The sequence below is a fragment of the Ornithodoros turicata genome, chromosome 10, assembly GCF_037126465.1.
Source record: "Ornithodoros turicata isolate Travis chromosome 10, ASM3712646v1, whole genome shotgun sequence".
NCBI lineage: Eukaryota > Metazoa > Arthropoda > Arachnida > Ixodida > Argasidae > Ornithodoros > Ornithodoros turicata.
The window spans coordinates 21498861-21521324 of NC_088210.1; the positions used below are offsets into that span (position 1 = coordinate 21498861).

At 47.0% G+C, this 22464-nt stretch overlaps 1 long non-coding RNA gene across 1 annotated transcript; it reads left to right on the plus strand.

Moving 5' to 3' along the window:
• The first annotated feature begins 5591 nt into the window (after window positions 1–5591).
• On the plus strand, window positions 5592–21411 carry LOC135371012 (uncharacterized). The gene is made up of 2 exons (XR_010415489.1): window positions 5592–5703; window positions 21321–21411. It is a non-coding gene; the product is annotated as an uncharacterized LOC135371012 (long non-coding RNA).
• Window positions 21412–22464: the final 1053 nt, after the last annotated feature.

Consider the following 22464-nt stretch of genomic DNA (forward strand, 5'->3'; position numbering starts at 1 on the left):
AAGTCTAACCTAAAGAGAGAGAGAAAAAAATCAATTTCACTTTGTTTATTTACGTAGAAAAAGGAGGTACAGAAAAAAATCCGCCATGGGCGCCTTGGTAACATTCGTCCCCCCACACTCCGGTAACAGCGATACGTGAAAAGAAACGTCACATAATTAGATTACAATGATGAATTCACTATATGAAAACCAAACCAAAGAATAATAGTTCAACTGAAACGAAAGGAATAATAGTATTCAAACTGAAAAAAATGTCACATACTTAGATTAGAATAATTTATTCACTATATGAAAACCAACCCAAAGAATAATGGTTCACCTGGGACATACATATAAAATATTTTTTCGACGCCTTTTTAGACGTAGATAACACAGGTGACTCGTCAGAGAAATAAGTGTTCAAAGCGAAGCGAAGCTGACGAGAAGTTTGACGCATGGTCTGAGTACAAAACTGTGAAACGTGGCACTGCGACCTATGGAAGTCTTACGCACCCATGACCTTCTTCAATAATTTCCTATTCATTTTTCGCTAGTTCATTACTTCACCAACCTTACCCTACCCTCAATATCCTCAACCCCACTATCCTCACCAACCCTTGGTGGTCTGTGCTGCTACTAACCGCCCTTCAGTGGTACATGTGAGCTGGACTAGCCTCGATCCCTATCGAAGCCAATGGAAAAATGAGCGTTCCCATGAAGGTTGAAGCAATTCAATTCAATTCAATTCAATTGAAGCAGAGTTCACTGATCGCGAGCCGCCGATATATCGAACAGAACAGTTCGAAATACTTCAAGCCGCCGGTACTTCGAACTGTTCTGTTCGATATATTGGCGGCTTCCGAACAACAACAACAAATAAATGATGACGATGACATGGGATATATGGAGTAATATACCCCATTACTCCCGAAGCTTTGGCTTCAATATATTGAGTACAATACTCAAGACACCTTCAGCAAGAACCGGACAATCAAAGATTTCCCTTCGCCGTATTTGCGGTGAGGATATTTCCTTCAGAACGCAGACGCTGTCGGCAGAGGCCGTTAGAAAAACGGCACCTTTAGTTCATGGACTTCATCATGAAGGAGAATGTCAGCTCAACATATTGCTCGGACTATATACACGGAAACTCAAAGAGCGCGCGTCAGTATAGGCCTTGTTCATTTTCGCGGCGGTTAATTTCGTCAGCTTTAACTTACGCATCGTTTGCTACTGAATACAGCGACCTAATATGTTCTCCTCATAAAGCGTCCTAAATGATGGGGGCCCTTAACGCAAACCTTTTTGTATACTCACGCTCATACGAGCTCGCTAATGAGCTTATTAGAAGGCCATGGCACGCACATGCGTCTGGCAACTATATGTGCGCTATAAAACGCGGGTGCCATAAAAGGGCGTCTAACGAGCCGCACCTGCCCAACACCCAGAGGCACCCAGAGAACCCCCGAGCGCTTTCTCCCGAAACCGCAGAGTCATCATGTCTTCCTATGGTCCTCTTTGTAGATAACCCAGCCGGGGGTAAAACCTCCCGAAACAATCCCGGCCGGCCACCTTTGAAGGTACCCCGGGTGTCATAAAGCAATCATGATGCAGAAAAGGATGTCTTTGGGCGGTCATAAAAGCCGTGGGAAAAGGGCAGTGCCATTTTTCAGCAGGGGAGCCAATACGGCAGTGCTATTGTCTTCTGCAAGGTCAAGAAGAAAACCATCGGCGCCGGCGTGCATTAGTGATGTTTTCGATCTTCCGGTGCTTTACAGCGCTACTGATTGGAGTGGGTGCCCTTTTCGCTGGAATAAGGTGCTTTGAGGGTGAAGCTCTCGCTGGTGCTCGTATATAATGAGGTATTTTCCGAAAGAAAATGTCGTGTGGTGAGGAGTTTAACGTGTGTGGTGTGCTTCTGTGTGGCTGTTGCAAGCCGACTAATTAGGATGTCTTTTGATGCGTGGGAACAGAGCGAAAGCTTTCCGTGCGACCAAAGACCCATGGTAAGGTTGCAGCGAGGGCTGGTCTTGTTGTAATGTTACCGACGTAAGTGAGCAGACTTTGACGCTGTTGGCAAGTGGCTCAGTTATACATGTACTGGTAATCCCTGGGGCTCAGATTGATTGATTGATTGATTGATGCATGTCTCGATGGCGGTCGAAAGGTCGCGCCGTTGAGGAATGGAAGGTCCGTCACCAGTCCGTCGCCTTTTGTCGACACATACACACACACACACACACACACACACACATAAAGAGACGTTTATGAGATGGGGCTGCTGCCGGCCAGCAGGCTGGGCGCTGACCCAGTGCCATTTGTAGATAGTGAGATATCATGATGGAGCCTTTTGTCGAATACGTGCTCTTCAAATGCAATTAAGGTGACTTAGAAAAGAGTCAACGTCGTGCGGAATCCCGAACCAGGACCTGTCTGGTTCACGTCCTGCAGGAATGTGGTATCAGTTTACTGAGAGGACTCAGAGTGCTGACGGCGGCGCACATGAACTATCCTCAATTACGACGATCTGCTGGGCGTTGCACGATAAAGTGTTCGTGTCATCCGCACGCAGTCAAGAAAATCCATTATCCAAGGGCATCTGCGGCACTTATATCCAATCATCTGTGGCGCCCATGTGCCTATGCTTTCTCCCTGTGTGGTGAGTGAGGGAGGGAGAGAGTGTAAGGTACCATCTAACGCGGTAAGAGAATCTCTAATATAGCATGGGAGCTATATTTTTCACTTTCTTTACGCATTCGGGCTTCCGCCCCTTCGCTTGTTTGCAGCGGTCCGCTTTTGTGTAGCTATTTCCTCCAATGCCTCGCGAGGGATCGCCCCCTAAGGCGATTCGTGACGCAATTTAAAACCAGGTGCACGCGTGCACACACCGAATAGCCTTAGTGGTGGCCGTTGGTTGTCAATGTGGGCGTCACGATTGCAGGTCAATTAGCTACGTGGGCATCGCTACTTACAGATAACAGGTATGCACACGTAAAGTGTGAAGCAGTATATATCGCCAGGGGGTGATGCGCGCTAATGACTGTGGGTAGAATTTTGCCAGCTGTGAACAAGATGGCGGGCTTGTATAGTCTTGCGACCGTGAGGCGTCCTTCTGTGAATTTTTGTTTTGCCCGGACGCTGTCGCGCTTTAAGCTCATCCGGCAGCTCACGGCACCTCAGTAACAACGTAAAACTCCGTGTCGTACAGAATGATATTTCTTGAACGTTATCCGCAATTAAAATTCCCACGACTCCCTTCATAACCTGCATCTATACTTCCGCTGGGTTTTATACGTGTACCAACCTCGAGGAGCCCGCATGTCCATCACGAGAAACTCGAACGGTGAGCCGTTATTAAAGAAAATGATTGGTCATGATGAGGCAGAAAGATCCATCAAATAGAAATGCCTTCAGAATAGTCAACGTGGGAACGGAAGGTTACAAATAGACAAGTACGCCTTCCGCTATATCTCGTTTCAAAATCTCGAGTTCGGTTTTCGTGTTTTCGGACCTGGTCATTTTTTTCTTACGGAAACACCTGCGCTTCGGATGCTCGCACCGTTTCGCACATTGCTGTTTTTGTTGTATGTATCATGCGTCCTTACATTCACTATCTTGTAAATTGGATACGGTTGCCTTATGCCACTGTTACACGGATACGCGCAACTGTCGCTGAAGTAAACGGTATACTTGAAGCTCCCAAAGGCCTTTCAACTGGACAGCTATTCCATGTGCTGATCTTTCCGTGCGCCGTGGGGGTCAGATTTGCTACCAGTGATCCTATCACTTGATAGTTGTAGACACGATGACAGTCGTCTGGTTCTGTCATAAGACCACTGGTCTCAGTTGAAGTCAACTGTCGTTGAAATCTCGATGACATTTGACGCTCCCATGTGCCACCGCCCAACCACGTAGTTGGGGTCACATGTGCAGCTAAGTTGGTTGTTTGGTAACAATTCATTGACGGTGCGGCGTGTTCTTCGAGGTGGAGGATCCTGCATCCTGGGTCTGCTTCACAAAGAACTGTGCCGACATTTGCCTTGCGGCGTCCGAAGGAAGACACAGGGGAGTTTGAGTTTGACATCGCAGCCAGAGTCGGGATTCAAACCCTGGTCACCTCCCAGTCTCTGCGTGGAAGGCAATCGTCTTTCGTCGGTTCGTCGGTCGTCGAAGAGCTTTTCGTTGTCCCCCTCCCCTTTTTGTGTGTGTGCCTTTAAAATGGCACTCAAGTGCAAAAAAATATCAATCCAAGGAACAGCAGTCATCGGTTCCGTCGTTCGTGATTCATGAGAGAAGGAAAGAGCAATCTACGCTTTTCCTTTCTTTCTCAAGAAGCGCGAGAATGCGTAGTGACCTCGGATTGGTCTCCCCAAACGATCTCAGGCGATGATTGGACAAATCGTTTGCGGAGACCGATGGGAGCGCGCTCCGCATTGTCGGCCTTCTTGGGGGGAGAAAGAGGGAAGCGTAAAGGGCTGTTTCTTTCGCTCATAACCGTGTATTCAAACGAGCGACATTCTTCAGGATACTCCGGCGGAACATGCGAGAAATGTCATAGCTTTCTGCGGTCACGTGAGCGCGAGCGCTCAACCAACGCCACCTTAGATACAGAAGGCCTGCCTATTGCCTCTTCTCCCTCCTGCGCTACGTGAACATATAAACTCAGAATTCGTCTGCTACTGCATAGCGCCGTTCTGCGGATTCAACAACTCTGGAATGATTGCAGCTATAACTTGGACAAAAAGTACAACATGCTTTCCAGAAAATCAGTCTTGAGAAAGAATGGGACCGTTTTGAGCTTTAAGTTTTTAACGTTTTCCCGTTTAGTACACGGGGACGTTCCATCACTGCTCGCAGACGACGGTGGTTCGTCTCCACGGCTACGACCGCTGAAAGCTCGTCTGTGATTGGCTACCGCTGTTGAAAACACAATCCTGATTGGCTGACTCTTAGTTATTACGTCACGTCGACGAGTAAGCAGGCTTTGTCTATCTAGGTGGTGTTGACTCAACGTCCTAGCGTGCATCCTAGCATATGGACATCCTGCGACACCGCCGTTAGATATTCCGTAGCAGATGACAGGAAAAGACGCGCGCTGACCACTGATCTCTATGTATTCTCTCTCTCTATACTGTACTCTCTATACTATAGAGATCAGTGGCGCTGACGATGTCGTCTGCTAAGTGTCGTCTGCTAGCTGCTAACCGTATGAATGCTCAACAGAACACGGTGCGGAACTTCGACTCCGTCAGCAGTATTTGCTGTTTCTTCCACTAGAATGTTCCGGTGAGGATGCCGCTCGCGTGAATACACGGTAAATCATCAAAGACGCCACGCGGATAAATCCAGTTCCTTTTATGTTGATGTCAAGGTAACGCCATTGTTCATTCCGCGGGGAAAAAATTTAGCACTTAATATATGTGCCCGTTGGCGTCGAACAGGCCCGCTTACATGTTTCCCATAAAAGCTAGTATCGCACCGTGAGCTATATTTAACGTGAGATAAGGTCCGCGTTTACGACGCGTTGGGACTAAAAGGATAAAGACGTGACATAATGGCACGTGGTACTGATGTTTGCCTGTCAGCGATTACCGCTGCGGTTGAGGTGGCGACACAATGTAGCAATGCCTTCGTTTTAAGGGACAACCCAGAACGACTGATGAATTCATCAGGTACCCGTGTGCAGCATGATTGCATGATTGCTGCGCTCATCTCCTTGCTCATGTGCGTATCCGTTTATTGTGGTTTGAATGGTTTGCCTTCCTATATTATTCAAATATCCAGGAGTAGTCGGTTGCCAGTCCATTGTGATGCAGCCCCAGTTGGCGGTGTTGCAACCGAAGGTCCAAATGGTAGCGTGCAGGCAGGGAACCAGGCAGAAGAACGTCTCGGGTAACAAAACAACGTTTAATCACATGTTGAGGCAATGACGACAGCAGAATGTTTCGGATCCTCTGGATCCCGCGCTTAAATATCTTACAGTCCGGAAACTGATGTCACAGTAGCTGATTGTATACAAGTTTAGACGTCAGCTCCGGTCCAAATAGTGTCTGGGAATGGGGCCAAACTTTCGTTGTTTCGTGGCGTCGTGTCCTGAGTCTGTAGGTCACGATGCTACCCCGTTATTGTTGGAGCCTCCAAGGTCCGGCTGGCCGACGGGATGAATAGGTTGGTTATCCGCTCGTGACCCGCTTTCCCTAAATGTTGCGCTGCAGAATGTGGGAACGGGTTCACGTGGCATGGCGAAATCAAGCGAGTCGTAACAGCATCTCCGCCGCCGGGCTGGTCATCGCTAGAGGTGCAGTTCCTGTCGCTGCTCCGCTGAGTCGATGAGTAAGTTCTCTGGAGTATTCTGTTTCCTGCAGTGGCCTTGTCCAGCAGCTCGCACAAGCTTGCCATCTCCGATGAGTTATCTCTGCTGCGGCTGCCTTTCACTGTCTTTCAAACAAACACGAAGCAAACAAAAGGAAGTACAACGACAGGACAAACATTCATCAAAACATAACCCCAGCACAGACGAGTGCCGGTTCTTCCTGTCGTATACCAGACTTCATTGATATGTGGCAGTACTGGCCCTATAAGACCCCACAAATCCCAGAATCGTTAATGAGTCCCTTCAGTGGGATGTGCAGCCAAACTACAAAATGAAGCATGTTTCTCACACAGTTATTCATGCCATTCTGTCATATGCGAAAATTCATACGATTATATACATTTTCATATTTACAAATTTTGGAAGCACGCAAGGACTCATCTGTGAAACTAAAAACAGCGACTGAGCCCATCTGCGTTTCCGTTTTCTCTTAGCTTTCCTATTTACTGGCAAGTGCTACATGACCTCACGAATAGGTCAACGTCTTCCAAACATCCTGGCCAGTAATATCCTTGTGTCAGACGTAGCTTTGTCCTACGTACCCCAAGATGCCCTGCATTAGGGCCACAGTGAGCTAAATGTAGCTGCTCAGCTCGATACTTTTGCGGGACAACCAGCTGGTCAATTGTCTTCCCCTTTCTGCCTTGAAAGCGCCTGTAGAGCAGGCCGGATTTCACATAAAACGGAATGTTTTCCGCGGCTAACCCGTTGCTAGCGCCATTGCGCCAATTTTTGAGGGAGGGGTCACTCATCTGCTCTGATATCAACGATTCTCTATCTACACTGTGGAGACTAGAGACAACACCTTGATAAGTTGAGGAAGGTACAGTGTTCGCGCTCCGCCTTGCGTGTGTTGCGTCATTTCTTCTTTCACGAAGTAACGTCTGTTCAGTTTTTACCATATCAGCCGTGCCGCCGCTCGCGTCGTTCACGACACCCAACCCTTCTATATTTTGCGATGTCGCCAAGTCGCATGAATTACGTTGATCATTGTGATATTTTGATATCGTCCTCCGTCGCCTCGGTTTCGAATGTTGTAGCGCCTCGCTCACCTCCTTCGAAAAACACTGCCCTCGTTTCCTTAATATTTGGTCTGACTTGTTGGAAAAGAGGTATCTGTAATGTTGCGGAAGGTTGACTGACACGACCGCTTCAGTGACTAGCTCGCCAAACGGGCCTTCTATCTTTACCCTTGCAAGAGGGAGTCGTACGCTGCGCTTTTCTGCCACTTGCTTTATGTTAGCGCTTCGGCCTGTGTAGTCCGCTGCCTTCACATAATTCGGATGGACCATGTCTACAGTCGCTGCAGAATCACGGAGGATCTCGCATTGCCGGCCGTTCACAATCATTCTTCGCACGTACGGTTCTAATAATTTCCCATCTTGGGCGCTACCACTGACATAGGCAAACGCGACTTCGTTTGGACAATTGGCTGCATAATGACCCGGTTCGTTGCAGTTGTAGCACACCCTGGGTTTCCTAGCTTCAAATATCCTGTCACTTTCCGGCTTTGGTTTGTCTACATTTTCCCCTTTTTGGGTCGCTACGTCGAGGATACTTTCCTCTTTGTTTAGCGTCCCCCGTGGCTCGTCTTTAAGCCGTTCCACTTTCTTGAAGTGTTCCCCTTTGTACTCCCTACCGTTTTTGGGTCGACTGCTTTGGTCCTCTCTTAAACCCCTTCTCGTCGTGTACTCTTCTGCCAGCTCCGCGGCTTTTTGAATATCAGGTTTTTCTAACCTATCCTGAATCCAGAACTTGGCTGGTTCCGAAACACAACGAAAAAACTGTTCTAGCGCGACGCATTCTATGACCTTTCCGTGGTCCCCATGAGCCTCGGCGCTTTTCAGCCATTCCACCAGATTAGCTTTCATATTGTAAGCAAACTCAGGGAAGGATTCGTTTACCTTTTTAGACGCGTTACGGAATCGTTGTCTGAAGGCCTCCGTTGACAACCGGTACTTTTTCAGGAGCGCGGCTTTCACCTTCTCATAGTCTTCCGCGTCCCGTTTGCTTAGTCGAGCAATAACATCGGCTGCCTCACACGGGAGGAGCGTTAACAACTTTTGCGACCAAGACTCGCGTGAAAATCCGACTTTTTCACATGTCCTCTCGAAATTTACGAGGAATAGACCTATATCCTCTCCTAACTTGAAAGGCTGCATGAGGTCTTTCATCTTGAATTTTTCTGCCCCTGTCTCACTAGACGGGGTGTGAACACGACTGGCACTCTCAGCTTCGAGTCTCTTCATTTCTAGCTCAAGCCTCTTGACTTCTAGTTCATGTGCCCTTTGTTTGTCTTCTGCCCTTTGTCTCTCTTCCCGTTCGTTTTTTTCTGCCCTTAGTCTCTCTTCCCGTTCGTTCTGTTCTGCCTCCCGTTCCCGCTCCCGCCTTTCCACAATCAACTCCCAACATTCTAGAAGCTCACTGTCCTCTGCATCTGTCTCACGGATGAGTTCTATAATATGGGGTTTTCTTTTTGCCTTTCCTACGCTTATGCCCATTTCCTCGCACACAGCTAACAGATCTGGCACTCGCAACTTGTTTAGATCCATCACGTTCATTGAGTCGGCTACACTCTGCACTGTATTGTTTTCCTCAAGTAACACTAAGCTTCAAAGGAATCAACAATCTCCAACCGCAGCTAAAATTTCACACAGTCCTATATAGCTAACAGTCTGGCAGACGAATGGAAAGAACCAAACACTCACCCAAACCAGAAGTCATGATCCGACGAAGTCGATCCGACCGCTGCCAACCAGTTGTTGCAACCGAAGGTCCAAATGGTAGCGTGCAGGCAGGGAACCAGGCAGAAGAACGTCTCGGGTAACAAAACAACGTTTAATCACATGTTGAGGCAATGACGACAGCAGAATGTTTCGGATCCTCTGGATCCCGCGCTTAAATATCTTACAGTCCGGAAACTGATGTCACAGTAGCTGATTGTATACAAGTTTAGACGTCAGCTCCGGTCCAAATAGTGTCTGGGAATGGGGCCAAACTTTCGTTGTTTCGTGGCGTCGTGTCCTGAGTCTGTAGGTCACGATGCTACCCCGTTATTGTTGGAGCCTCCAAGGTCCGGCTGGCCGACGGGATGAATAGGTTGGTTATCCGCTCGTGACCCGCTTTCCCTAAATGTTGCGCTGCAGAATGTGGGAACGGGTTCACGTGGCATGGCGAAATCAAGCGAGTCGTAACAGCGGCTAGGCATCGACGAAACGTGTGATGCAGATATAACCACTCTAATGTTTTCGACCTACGACTATAGTCCGTCCGAAATGTAGTCCGTCACCTCTCAAAATATTACTGCGCCGCAGGGCTGGACCACGACATAGTAGATTATAACGACCATGTCATAGGCACCCCTTCCCAGCGCCGCATCTGGAAGCTAGCGGTGGGGCTACTCATCGGCCCTGTTATTGCTTCCTCAACTTCTGCGATACTTTGTACTTCAGCTTACCTTAGTATTTTTGTACAAGCGGTGGATGTCCAACGGAAGATGTTTAATTCTAAAGTTGATTATCATCATAATTCACCGCCTTTTTATAGGAGTTGTTGCTGTCGTCTTCTACAGCAATGCGTCCGCTTCTGCGCGTCCAAATTCAAATTTCCATTGTCCAATCATGATGTAGATCTCGCGGACCGATGAGTAGCGCCCCTAGCGGATCGTGCGGGCGGACTCCTCATAGGGACTGCCGATTATGACATGGTCTCTATAATCTAGTAGGTCGTGGGCTGGGCACAGAGAGGCCACGGTCGCTCCTCCGCCAGATCATGTAATCCATCATACTCACTCTGCTTCCGTATTGGCCACATGACATTTAGACTGGCCACATCACACTATGCTGCGTGGTGGCGCTGCAGTATTTCTCCTGGCGCACTGTTGCATCTCCCTATCTCCGACAGCGCATGTATACGTGACAGGGTAGTTTTTTTTTTCCTTCTTAAAGGGGCACTAAAATGCAAAAACAACTTGCTCTCAAATGAAAGTCTGTGTTTCAATTCGTATAATGCAAGCAAAATTAGTTGACACAGCGCTACCGTTTAGAAGAAAGCGCTATGAAAACAGAGCCGTCTTTGACGGCAACAAATGGTATCCCCAGGGGACAAAGATTGGCGGCTACGGATGAGACAGCAGGAGACGCGCGCGAATACCTATCGTATTCACGTCCTTCGGACAGCGACGCCAGCCCGCTTCGCAACGCGCACTTTGTTTTTCCCCGGGACTGATCCATGCGTGGCACGCGCGTGCACGCGAAGTATGGCCAATGAGGTCTTGAAATATGAGGCACTATCAATCAACCTATCCTCACTATTTGTCCCCCTTCCAACCTTCCAACATGGGCAGCGCCATTTTGGGTGGCAAGTGGATTGAATGGGATTAAAATGGATACCACTCGCGATCTGCAGAACTAGTGGATTTTTTGTTCCAATTTGATGAACGCTACCTAGGCTTCGCAAGTCACATGGGGAATTGTCATCTGCTTTCGTCGTTGTACTGCTGTCGGCAGAACCACCTGCTGGTACACATCCTGTCGTCGGTACCATTTTAGCTACGTGTATAGATTGAATAAAAAAAGTCAAGAATGTTTATAAGATTCAGTAATTAAATTCAAAGTTGTACAGCACAGTGCCTTTTTTGTTACGATTTCGTTGTGATCGCCGTGTTCACTAGGCCTAACACCGACGACAAAGCGTATTATTTCCGGTTAGATAACGATAGCGAAGCATCAGTTGAAACTGGTTTTCGAAAAACTTAGATATTGATGTACAAACGAGAATATTACGCACAAACGGAACCCCACTCTTTCTTGGAAGGAACACAATGTGTCCCGTACCAAGAATGCCAGACGAGTAGCATGTTAAAAAGCCTGCTGTTGTACACCTGCAGCGTAAAATCAGAGTAGCCTGTGAAAAATTTTTGTCTTGAAATTCCCGTTTCACCGTATTTGTTTTCGTCGCCATTTTGGGCGGCAGCATGGTGTCATGGCGCCCCCCGTGGTAAAAAGCAAACCAATCAGAGGCGCGGAACTGTGATTGACAGGTCGTGCCTCTTTTGGGGGCTCCTCCTAATAGCCAGACTCCCTTTCAGTATACGGTTCTGGGAGCCCGCTATAGGGTTCTTACCATGTGGATACGGTTGCGAATGCTGTAAACCTTATTCGCGCTCATCTCTATATGTAACCCGCGGGGACGGTTAGTTGACTGTAAATTACGTGGCGTTTCCTTTCTCTTTTTTTTTTTTTTCTGCAGCTTCAATTCACTTCCGATTCAGTTATCACGGCGTCAGCCATTTTCTGGTTCGGGGAAAAAACATTAACTCAGGTTCTCAGTTCAGGTCTGAGGATGGTTCATCTTCTTGATTAACTATAGAGCGAATACACTTGCCTTACATGTCGTATGAAAGGCATTAAAGTATGTTGAAGGTCTTGAGAACACGCGTATTGTCGTTTACTTATTGTATTACAGCTGTTCTTCATATTCTCTCTCTCTCTCTCTCTTTGCGCTCGCTCCCCAAAGCGTCCTGCATTTCCCACATTTTCTGATTCTACATATCGTCGCTTCTTTAGGAAAAATGGGAAAATAAAATCTTAGTGAGGCCACTGATACGACTTGAAAGTTGAGCGCCTGATTTTGTGCGAATATGGGGGTATAGACATATAATATGTTCCTGATCGTTTTTAGAAACACACACACCTGTGAAGCACGGTAAGGGATAAAGTTAATTAGCCGTTCTTGGTGATTTCGCTAAGTATTACACGTTATACCATAGAGTTCAAGCAACGCTAACAATTTGTAGAGAAAAAATCCCATTTTGCTCCAATTAGAAAAATTAGTATTATAGTACTTATAATGCAAATACTCAAATTAATCACAGGGACATTTTTTTATTTTAGTTTTACATGAGAGACAATTGCTATGACAGCAACGCCCCTTCACGTCACGCCATAGCGACAAGAGAAGGACTGGGAATTTGCACGTGCTTGTACCGGTAATTGGGCAGCTAAGTTATCGAGATAGCCCGTATCGGGTGTACCTCTTTGTCATAAATGCTCTCGTGTCTCCTGTGTGGAGGACAATGGGTTGGGCTCTTAAAAATATTGACGCCCCTGTGTCTGACGTCAGCAGCCCTGCGCGCATATAGCTGGCTCGAATGTTATCTGTCCACATATAGGAAGGTCCGTCCCTCGCGAATTATGTACCTGTACACGTGGTGGAAAGTTCTTGCATAGGTATGCGCGACAGCGAGCAAATAGCGTGTTTGGTTGAGCGTCCGTGAACGTTGAGTACTCGCCACGATATATGTTTCCTATCTGGCTATTCTTTCTGTTTTGACGGCAACAAAGTTGGGATCCTGCGATAGTTTCGGCGTGCGTGTACTTCAAGTACTATCTCACTCGAGTACCAGACGTTGCCTCTGTGTTGCATAATTTTTCTAGCCTGTAAACGTCTTTTAAAGCTCTCCTGGTTCCGCTCATGGTGAACTGTATGCAAAATAAGGAAGTTCTCGACACGCTCCCGTGGCATAGTTGTTAAGATGATCGCTTTCCACGCCAAGACTGGGAGGTGACACCGGTCCGAATCCTGTCACCGTCTGTGCCTAGATTTTCCGAAGAGTTTCCAGACGAACGTCGGCACAGTTCCCCCTGAAATCGGCCCAGGACGCATGTTAACACCTCTGTCCCCCACTCCTTCCTGCTGTCCTCTTTCCATCTGTCCACGTCTGTACGCCGCTGTAGCCACAGTTGCTTCGCGGCGCTAACACGAAAAAAAAAAGTTCTCGAACGGTTCCGCGAGTTACAACCGTTTTTTCGCAGGGTATATAAGCGTCAGCTCGTTGGTGGTAGCCAAGGTCCTGCTGTGAGGTGGTGTGTTCGAATCCTACCACCGGCTATGCTGTCTGGTGTTTTTCTTGGGTTTTCATGCAGACTTTCCAGACGAATGTCGGTACAGTTATTCTTGAAGTCGGCCCAGGACTCGTACTAACCGCCCCTTCCCCCACTCCTTCCTGCTGTCCCCTCTCCATCTGTCCACGTCTGTACGCCGCTTGTAGCCGTAGCTATGGAGACAAGCCGTCATTAGCCGCATGACAACCACTGATATCCACGGAAAGCCTGTGTTTGAAATCGCCTGCAACAGACGACATCCTGATTTCTGTGTCGACGTGGCGAAGGAGTGGGAGCAGGCCTTCTGTATGTATGCGGCGCCTCCTATGTACTGAAGGCATGCTCAATGTCTCTTTTCATTCCTCCAGTCGTCGCAGACGATTTGCTTTGCAGAACACGTTTTCTGTGGCTACTCTTGGCTGCCAGTGCGGCTGAAGGTGGCTCGTCTCCACAGCTATATATGGTCGCTTAAAGCACATCGTGATTGGTGGACTCTTAGTGACTACGTCACGTCGTTCAAGATACCATACTTTATTTAGTCTATAGGTGGCGTTAGGAATATCCTGCGGCACAGATACCACAGACAAACCAGAAGATAATCCCGATAATCCGTAGCAGACGACAGGAAAAGACGTAGACGGTGTCGTCTGCTACGTGCGCAGCGCCATCCGGCACCGTGCTAGATGCTCAACATAACACGCAGCGGAACTTCTGTCCCGCGAGCAGTTTTTTTGCTTGCGCTTCCACTAGGATATTCTCTGTGGATGTCAGTCGTGTGACTACACGGTATCGGTTGATAACCGTTAACCAGTCCGCTGATAACGTTGATAACCCAGTCAACTCATAAGATTAATTGGGTGCGGTCATGCATGCTGCCATCGGTTCCGGTAGGTACGGGAGCCTCACGGTAACGTTATCAACGTTCTACTTACACTCACTATTATCGAATAAATACGCGTCTTGGATGCGCAAACGCACGTGCGAGTGCCGTTGGGGACTTCCTCGGTCGTTGGAACGGAGATACAGGAACCGGAAGCGGTCCTTGCTCCACGTGCAGGACGCGCTTCACTGCCGTCCACACGCGTCCTATAACGGTTATCCGCGGGGGCTCACTACCTCTCTCACGTGCTGGAATTCCTTTCGAAGCTGGCTAAAGTCAGCGAAGCAAATCCCAGAGTAAGAGTGACACGGAAAGAAACCGTTTCGTAAACGCGCGCGGAAAACTTTCCCATTGACTCTTGCTTAGCCGCTGTATAATCTTCCCCGTTGCAGAATGAGGGAGACAATAAGTGGGGAAACGAGGATCCATTTGCCCGTGAATTGCCTCGGGAGGATACTGAGAGACTGCACTTGACGCCAAGTGAGCGAATGTCTGTATACGACACATGTCCGGTGTGCAACCCTGTCCTGTAAACTAAGGCTGTGCGCGTTAGTCCGAAGGGAAAAATTACACACCCGAAGTGAACAGACATACAGCCCATGCGTACGGATACACATCGTATGTAAATAATAAATATCGTAAATAAATAAATAAAAATATTACGTGAAATATCCGTACGGATCTTCGTATGAAGCAGCACTCGATCAATTTTGTTTTATACCCCCTCATGGTGTTTGTGGACTTCCGTAGTGGAACTGTTCCAAAGAGAAGTCGATTCTTTTTCATAATCAATCAATCAATCAAGAGTCGGTTCGATTCGAAATTCGAATGTACGGGGTGTTGTTTTTAAGCGTGACTGTTTCTTCTTTTTCTTTTTTTACGTAATAAAGCTATCAGAGCTGCACACATGCCGTTTTTCCAGGGGAGTTATGCGATGGGGCGGGAGTTCTGTAGGAGTGAGTATGTAACTACTGGATGATTATTTACCTAAATTAATTAACTTTCTAACTGGATGTTTTCATGGAAATGTTTTTTTTTTAATCCTGAAACGGGCGTGCACTTTGCGAATGATGGAACTGATTGAAGTGTGCGCTGATTTGGGGCCCATATCCAAGTAAGCTCATGATGCGCGTGGTTTCAGTTTCGGTTGCAAACTTTTGGCGGTGGATGTCTTGAAGCACGTGCGCGATTTCAGTTTTCTTCTTTTTTTTTTTAAGTGGTTGACATTAAATAGTACTGTCTCACTCCAATTCTGCTATCTCACATTTCCCTGAGAATATCTAATTAAAGAGTTAATTAATGAATGTTAGCAATAACCCACACAAGCCTTACTCAGTACGTACCCGTATTGTTCAGTCTGCTTCCTTCTGTCCGTGCAGGGCCTGGGATATCCCCGATATGAGGGTCTTGTAGCACCTGATTTTGGGTGATCATGTCGTACAATCGTATGATGCCTCGCGGATACACCGTAGTCAACTGTCACCATACACTGTAATCAATTGAGCGGTCACTGTAGTAGCAGTATTAGTAGTATTTATATGTTATATAAATATTATAGAGATTATATTATAGTTACTATTGTTTTACTTTTTTTTCTTTGTTGCTGTTTCTATATGTTGAGCTCTCTTTCATATATGTATATATACAACTGTGGTGCAGGCAGCAGGACGCGTTTTTCGCCCACAAAACGTTCACCGAAGTGGTCAGCACGACCAAATCAAAGTAAACATATAAGCAGGCGCCGTCGATGATGCAGTGGGTCACCGTGGGGCCGCGTTTATGCCACGGTCCGTGCAGAACGGCTCTGAGTCTGAGCGCTACATAATCGTGAAACCGGACAACACCTTGCACCTGGGAGCCGAACAAAGACGCTGGGGAATTAAAAAGGAGAAGAACTCGCGACGCAGAATTGAAATGAGGAAAACATATAAAAAGAAAATAAAGATGGACATTCTTGGACACGAGACACCACAGGTCCGACCGCAGCTCCCCCGCACGCTTGCGCCGCATACTGCCAGTTTTATCTGCCGATTAAAAAAAAAAGTACAATGGAGCCTCGGAGAGAAAGATGGCATTGGTCAGGGCGGAATCCGTGGGAAGCAGCGACGGAGTCCGTCCTGGGCATTACACGTGCTGTGCTGGGAACGTAATACCCACATGGTGTGAAAAAGAGGCCTGGATGGAGGACATTTGACAGATCTGGTGGTTCTTTGCGCGTTCTTAAAATTCTTGGCACGATGAATAGTGCGAGCTAGTTAATGCGAGAGACGACAGCCCCCCGCATGCCAACTGGGGAGTTATTCTCGTATCGTTGGCATGAGAATGTTCAACTCTTTGAAGTATTGAAAGAAGTAAGAAAGAGTTGGTGTGTATATGTGTTGCACAAAAAATGAGCCATAGTTTTTTAAAAAATTGTTCATCGCTCACCCAGAAAAACGGATTGCGTAGTGTTACTAATGGTGTGATGATACTCAAAATATTTTTATTCTGTAATTAATTAAACTTAATTCGCCATTTTTTTTAAATTAGAAGGATTACAGCCAAAATGTCAATGAGAAAGTTGTAGAAGGAGATACAACGACACGAAAACCGTTGATTGCAACTTTGTACCTCTAACGGATCCTTTTTTTTTTCGGCTCCAAAGGCTAACTTTCGGGTTTGCAAAAAATCGACGCGGGACCTGTTGCAGACGCGCGAGGAGCGCCGCATGACAGCGCTCACCAGCGTCCTATTATCGAAGAAGAATCCTATCTGCGACAGGTCCCGCGTCTATTTTTTGCAAACCCGAAAATATCAATTAATTAATTTTAAAAAATAGTTTGAATATCCTCACACCACTGGTAACGCTATGCAGTACGTCTTTTTAGTGTGCGATGAACCTTTTTTTTTTTATCTTTGGCTCATTTTTTGTGAAACACATATACACACCAACCCTTTCTTACTCCTTAACCATAAAAAAAAGAAAAGAAAAGAACTGGCTCATTTTCGTGAAACACCCTGTATATATGTGTCATTACTGTAGTAATAACAGACGGTTTTTGCGATGTAATTTGGAGTTTACTCTAGGCAGCCTCTGCTGCTTTGCAATGTTTGCAAACTTGGTATAAAACGTGTCAAGCTGACGCGTATAGGTCACGCAAGTTTAACATTTGTCTGCTTTGTTTTTTGTAACGTGTCATTTCCTTCCTTGTGTTCCAGACCTTGCTCGCAATTCTTTATAGCGAAACACTGTATCCTACAACATTCAAACGCAGCTCACAAAACAACCTAAACACATCTAACCAAATACTAGTATACAATTCGTACACAACGGGAAAGTAGCTGAGGAAGACATCCTTTCCAGTTTCCACCTTCTCAGATCTCGCGATTTATTTATTTACTTGTAGCCGATAGATTTATATAGATAGATCTAACAAAGGTTTCCTTCCATCGTGACCAATTGCATCAATAAGTTTAACCCCGGCTTCTACATGAAGACATATAGGGCAGGTCAACCCCAAACGAGACGATGCCATTCTTAGGAGCGATACCGTAACAAGGGACATTCCTCTACAAACACCCCCCGATGACCACGAACAAGATTTCATGCTTCTACCGGTACATACAGACCGTATGAACCTCAAACTGACCATGTATTCTTAAGAGATCCCGTGGCTCGATACCAACTGATACACGCACTGATTACGCTCACCGGATGGGGACCAGAAAAAGTGGTCGCAATCGGTCTTATCGGGATTCCGAATCGGGGGCGAGACAGCTGAAACTATCTTCCGCTCGGTTGAGCTTTGCGTTTCTCTTTCGAAAGCCACGGGTAATTTAGCGGTCAAGACGCTCTTGACTGCGTCGCTCACTTTCACTGGCCTTTCTCTGGTCTGTGCATGCAAGAATAGACTGAATACGTTCTGACCGATTCCTTTGTGAAAGTGTTTCGTGCACGCTATATATGTGTATATTCAGTGCACAAAAGTGAGTTCGAATGCTGAACTGGAGGTTGATTTCGTGAATGTTGTTGGGGCCAGATCGGATGTCTCTGTGGACGTAGGTGGGCCCACAGGGTGATGGTGGTCTGCGGAGATTTATATGCGTCACAGCGAACGGCTTTTGTGCGGGAGTGAGCACTGAATGCGAGCATGGATTGCTGGCGAGATATTGAACAACTAGGGAGGGTGGGGGGCTACGATTTTTCATCCGAATAATGCTACGGCCGTGCTGCGGGGATGTAATTTGTTCAGCTTTATGGCGATGGAACTTGCGGAAGAACTGTAAGAAATATCTGTGGATTTACAGATCGGTGAATAACCGGCACTTTATAACAACGACTTTATTTTGGTAATAATAATGGGTGAAGTATTTTGAGGCCAAATCATTAATTGGGAATAGATTTATAAGTACAGCGGGTCAACGTACACGGCCAGTGAGAACCGAAGTCCTACACAGGGCCCAGCAGTGCTTTTAGACCATGACGCTGGGGAGCTGGATTTCACCATGGGACAAGCAATTCTGTCATAATGAAAGGGCGATAGTCCCTAGCTGATTCAAAGGCGCTGTTGACTGTATATGTTGTCCTTCTGGCATTTTAATTTGAGCGAAGGTACCTTCAGTCCTCTGGGCATTATACTAGCGAACGTTCTGTGACAGTTTTCCCGTACCTGAAGGGTTGACATCCTCCTTATGCACTTTTCCTTTCTAATTTGTTATCCCTTTTTCTTAACCTCTTATCCTGTAGTCCTTCCTTGGGGGATGTCAGTGTATTAGTATATGGTTGTAGTTGCCCTACATTAAATCATTTTTGATCGTCTAAGCTGTCGTCAGTGTCGTACTCGTGCGTTGTGCCTATAAAGTCAGGCATTCCGCGTCATGGATTTTGTCCACTCTAGCCGGCGTATATTCTATCCTATCTGGTATCTAATACAGAATGTTCTGTTGTGGTTCGTTGTACACTATTTATGGAGCGCACTGCCTAAGGTGCTTCCGTACAGTGCCTGGTCCAAAGTGTATGCTAACGGGTTACAAACACAAATGAGCATGCTTTGTCAACAGCTAGACAGTACGAAACCTCCGGTATGCCAGTCCCTTCCAGGCGGTATACGAAGCCTGTATGTCGCGGCTACTTCCCACACGTACAGAAGACGGCGTTTAAAAAGGAAGTTGATTATCCAAGCTCCGAGTGCAAGCCCTATAACGTCCAGATGTGAAAACACACCTTCACACCCTTTACACTCCCTGCTGTGTAATGCACCACAATACACTCTTCACTTCAAACGCGTCGTCCATCACCGCAAAGCGGGCGACCTCTGGGCGCCACAGGTTCGCCGTCCAGTCTTCCAGGTGCTTGCCCAGATAACCATCTCCGCGTCTACGCACCGAAGATGTACCGTAGCGATAAGCGCTCCTCTGTGTGCCCGGCAAGATTGGAGCTTGGCGTCCGTGCACGGGGGTTAGCTGTGCCCTTGTTCCTGGCCTTTCGCTGGCGATGCTCCCACATGAAAGGTTCTCCCCCTCCCCCCTCCGGCCCTTCTGACAGCTGACGAGGCAGCCCATAGGGGCATGAATGGACATTGAATATGTAGGCTGTGTGCATTTCGTGGGAGGGGGTGGTGGTTCGATTTGAAGACGTTATTGTTGGCTCATCGGTATAGGAAGGGCAGTATATACGATGGTGGACAGACAGTGGGACAGGATCTGCGTGCGACGTGTTTAAAGGACGTAATGGTGTTGAATGCTTCGTCAACTTTCGCTTAACTTTATTCAGCGAGAGGTGTTGTAAGGTGTTATGGTGGGACGATGCAGGTATGTGCATTGTGCGGATGAGAGACAGGTGTGTGTTTGAGCGAGATTCGCGAGGTTCTCGTATCTGGGCTTCGAGCGGTGCGGTTTTTCAGTGTCAAGGACAGTCCCACTATTTATATTTTAAGTATGTCACCTTTCTTTGCTCCCTCGTGCTTATCAAAAAAGTAAAAGGTGTGTTATCCGTGGAGATGATTGCTGATGTAACAGGGGCTCCTAGTAAACTAATTGCAAGGGATGTGGTGTGCCGGTAGCAAAATGACTGACTCCAGAATCTGCTTACTCTGCCATGGCTTTCCTGGTGCCTTAGGGGTAATGCGGCATACTGCATATCATATGGACGAAGGCTGAGATCTTCGATGGCACCTTTGCTGTCGTACGTCCTTGCGTTCATCCATAAGCATATTGTTTCACACGCACTCTGTTAATTGTTGTCGCCTCATAATGTCTTGCCTAACGATCGAAACTGATCTTCCCACTTGACGTTCAGAACGGTCGGACATGCTTCTTCTTTCTTTTTCTTTTTCCGACCATCCGCTGATTCTGATCACTGATGCTGAGTTGACCACTGGGATACCCAAGAGAATATTTTCTCATTAATTCGGGAACATCGGGATCTGGGAACCTTCCGTATGTCCTCTAGCTATTTCAACTTAGATGCCGGGTGTAGGTTGCCGTAACGCGTAGCAGTAGGACGCCGCATGACATATGACATTGTCATCACATATTCGTTTTTGTTGCACTCGGCTTTGACTTTTTTTTACCCCTGCCTTCTAGTCGAAGTAAGCTTCCCGTTGTGGGGATGCCACGATATTCCACCATTTAAAATCACATACGTTCAAAATCTCATATTTATATTAAAGCGTTAATATGAAGAATAGGGGAATGACAGTGTTGAATAATGCATATTACTGACAAACCTCGCAGTACTGCGTGATTTTGGCGTCAGTCGAAGTTATTGCCGTGAATAAAAGCCAGGTCTTTAACCATGTCTTTAGCGAGAAGCAGAAACTGGTTAGAATTTGGTTAGGTTAGTTTAGGTTTGTTGTTCGATAGTTCACCACGTGGTTAAGGGCTCCCAACCGCCGGGCACGGGCGCAAGGCTACGCTAGCCCCGTATGGGAAACGGTGGCATTTCGGGATACCTCCCCTGAGACGATTCACCTGATTTTCGGCCCACGCCGACCTCAAGAGTCGAGGACACCACCCATTGAGGCGTCAAAGAATTCACGTGTATTTGACAAAACAGAAAGCTTAATCTCAGAGCACGGCAGGATTATACAAAACCCGTTTATCCGAATAGTTTGGTCGCGGAACGGACCAGTCCGAAAGAACGGACTGTTATCCACATTTTTGGACGTGACACGCTGCTCCATCACGGACTCAGTTGCCTTTTCTCTCTCTCTCTCTTTGACAGGTCCAATTCCTGGGAAGCACAGCTGCTCGCACGAAAAACACTGCGATGACACGCGACCCCGGATCACTATAAAGCGCGGACCCATTATGCTTTCACCTGGAACCTTCCTTATCTCCTTATCTCCGGGCTAAACACAGCGTTTCCATTTCTAGCATTCCTTGGCGCGTGCATTGTCTGGACGCATTTTGCATGCCGATCAGTCACCATATGCCGTCCATCAGATAAGGCTCCAAGCCCAAAGCATATTATGGCGTGCCGAAACATCGTTTGAGAGTCGTTCGGAAATGCCTTTCTCTTCCCAGTGGAAACATTGGAGAAGTAAACGTCCGCGGCAGAGACGACTGAGGAGGCTGTTCCAGAGCACTGCAATTTGGTGGCGCGCGGCGTCCCCTTGGTGATTGCACGTCGGGGCGTGTGATTTGGCGCTGCTGATAGTAGTAATGAGTAGGGAAAGAAAGAAAAAAAAAAGCGGCTAGTAAAGTAGTGGGAGACTGGGTCAGTGAGGAAACGAGGTCACATGACACGAGGGTGCGCGTGACGCCTTCTGCGGAAGCTGCAGCTTCCCAGGCGTCTTTACCATCTGTTGTTCCATTCGTGACCGGCGTCCTTTTTTGTTAAACTTCCGATAGGGCTGCATCAAAAGGGTGGACCTCGATATTCCCGGTTGCGAAATCCCCGATCTAAAAATTCCCGTTCTCGAATCGAGGAAAATCAGGGAGAATGTTCGATTGCTTCGTAAGATGGTATATGGCGTGCTTTAGAACATAACATCACTATTTAACCACTAAAATTCACGGTTTTTCGATGTTTGTGCAAGACGTTTTAGCGAACGAAAGCGAAATTTAAAGCGGCCGTAAGGTTTTGCGGGGCAGACAGGACGGGACACCACGTTGGTTAGTTTATTATTAGGTTAGTTTTGTTTGGTGTTTACATTTTTCTGTCCAGGTTAGTCTAAGTTCGCTGTTGGCAGTTTTCCGCGCGCGACTGTGCATTTTATAGTCAGATAACGTTTATTTCCAGTAGTTTATTTTGCAGCGGGGATTTCGATCAATTGATTTCGAGGTACACCTCATCAAAATCGTAAATTCTTGGAATCTATAGTAGTGTTCAGCATGAGAGCATGTACAGCACTATATATAGCAAT